We start from the raw sequence: 2,602 nt of genomic DNA on the forward strand, positions 1-2,602 counted from the left end.
CCGCAGCCTGACTCCACCCCCAGCAGCCCGGCCCCACCCCCAGCAGTCCTGACTCCACCCCCAGCAGCCTGACTCCACCCCCAGCACCCCGACTCCACCCCCAGCAGTCAGCTCTGTTTTTGCTGAGGATGTCACAGCCTGAATCGCGTGTCCCCCTCCCTCACCCCTGCCAATTCAAATTCAAATATCAATTCAAATTCAATTCAAATATCGAAAGACCAACCGTCAATATGACCGTATTTGGAGCTGGGGAGTTTAAGAAGCAATGAAGGTGAACTGAGGTCATTAGGGGCGCCAAGCCGGCTGAGACAGAGGAGGGGACCAGAAGAGATGAGCCTGGCGTGGGGAAGGGCGGAGCCGAGGAGCGCAGTTCTTGCCCTGACCCCATGGCTGCTGCACACATATTTTGGGACCTGCTGAGGTGTGTGCAACACAGAATTAGCTCGGTGTGCGTGCTGGGCTGGGGGAAAGAGGCAGAGAGAGACAGAGGAGGAAGGGAGAGACAGAGAGAGGGGAGAGACACAGGAGGCAAGGAGGGAGGGGGGAGGGAATGATAAAGCAAAAGGAGCGAAATGTTAATTGGCAAATCTGGGGACAGGTTTACAAATATGATTCTTGTATTTTTTCCCCCAAAGTTGGAGACTATATCAGAATAAAAAGGTACAAAGCAACAGAACCCACAGCCACTTGCTTCTGAAGGGAAAGGTGGGCTGGGATGGCAGTCAGATACCTTATCCCTGCACCTGCCTCCTCTGGCCTGTGACACACTGGTCAAGATCTCCCCTCAGCTTTTCTGCCGCCCCTCAACCTGATTCCACTGGCCTCAGGGCCTTTGCACATACTGCTCTCTGAGTTTGGAATGCTCAGCACCTACCCATGGTCTCCTTCTCCTTTTCATCCCTCTTCATCCGTCACAGCTCAGGGCCAGCACCCTCTCCAGCCTCTCCAATCTCTCCAAACTGGTCGGACCCCACCCAGGCACTCTGCAAGTACCATGACCCCAGCTGCACTGTTACGTTGGGTTGTGAAGTTAATAACACAGCTGTCCCTGCCCCAGAGTGGATGCCCCATGAGGGCACCGGTCTTGTTCGCCACGTGTCCCGAGTGTCTCGCCCAGGGCCTGGCATACAGCTGGTGCATTTTATTACAGAGAAGGAATGGAGAAATAAGGCAGAGAAGCTACATAAGCTCTGGGCTGCCCTTTGGATCCATAAGAACCTGCAGAAAGGCAGGAGGTGAAGGAAGATGCTGCAAGGTCATGGCCACAGGAGGGGCCGTGGGCACAGGGAAAGCCCTCTGGCACCCCGGGGAAGCCCCCGGGAAGGGGATCACTGAGCTGGAAGGAACAGAGCCGTGGGCTGTCTTGCACCAGACAGAGGTGCTTATGTGGAGATGCAGCTGGGTGCTGTGTGAAGGTGCTGCACTCACTTCTTCCGGGGCGAGGAAGGCAGAAGGCTTGGCAAAGAACCGGCTCACGCCCCGGGGCCGCACAGCAGGGCCACTGTGCCACAGACACTGGGCTACTGAAAAGGGACAGCCAGCCTCTGCAGCTGGGAGAAACTCACTTAGAAATCACAGTCGCAGCTGCCGCATTTTGTCTCAACAAGGAGGGCTTGGGAGAGGGGATAGCTTTTAAAAGATCAGGGTGGGGGGCACAGGAGGGAACAAGATACAGCTAAGAAGAGCAATGGTGGGGGGGACAATGGATTCGGGCAGCCTTCGTCATTTAGAAAGCCCATCCCAGCCGCCTTGCCCTGTGCGCCTTAGAGAATTCTTCCTGCAACTCAGTGAGGGCTCATCACCCCGATTCACAGAGAGGAAAACTGAGGCACAAGGAAGCCCTCATCACCCTCAGCGACTGGGCTCTTTTCAAGGGTGAACACCCTCACTCCTTCATCTCTTCCTTTCCAGACAGTTATATAATGAGCTCTTGGACTTCATCCCCTGGAGTAAACCTCTTGTGTTAAACGAGGGCGGAGATGGGCTGTGTGTCCAGCCATCGGATTAGAGGAGCCTGTGCCGACCCGTGTTTTCTCTTACCCATCACCACCCAGAAGAGCACAGAGAGGGACACAGGCCTGGTGGCTCACGCATCCTGGCACTGGATGCCCATGGCTTCCTTCTTACACGGTTTCTTTTTCCTACCTGTGACTGCCCCCCACGCACCCCGTATCTTCGGTGTGCCCTGTTCTCGCAGGGCTTCCTTTGGTGGGGGAAACAGACCACACACGAGAGAAACACGTAAAATATTTAGGGTATTAGGCTCATAGCAGCATTTCTCGGGGCTGCTGTGACAAACCACCGCACACTTAGGGGCTTAGAGCATCAGACTCATTCTCTTATGATTTGAGGGGCCAGAAGTGAGTCTGAACTCGGTTTCAACTGGGCTGCAGGCAGGGCGAAGGCGGGGCTGGTTCCTTCTGGACGCTCTCAGGGAGAATCTGTTTTTGTCCCCTTTCCAGCTTCTGGAGGTGGCCCTCCCACTGGGCTTGTGGCCCCTCCCTCCCGTGACACCAATCTGTCACTTCCATCACCTCTGGCCCTGCTCCTGAGTCAGGTCTCTGGCCTCCTCTCAGAAGGACCCCCCCCCCCCCCCCCAGAT

General features: G+C 55.9%; 1 protein-coding gene across 1 annotated transcript in view; it reads right to left on the reverse strand.

The window, feature by feature from the left end:
- ATCAY (ATCAY kinesin light chain interacting caytaxin) overlaps positions 1 to 2,602 on the reverse strand; it is a 40,238-nt gene that overhangs the window by 34,690 nt on the left and 2,946 nt on the right. The window lies entirely within an intron of this gene.

This window comes from Crocuta crocuta, unplaced genomic scaffold, assembly GCF_008692635.1.
Source record: "Crocuta crocuta isolate KB4526 unplaced genomic scaffold, BGI_CrCroc_1.0 scaffold110, whole genome shotgun sequence".
Taxonomy (NCBI): Eukaryota; Metazoa; Chordata; class Mammalia; order Carnivora; family Hyaenidae; genus Crocuta; species Crocuta crocuta.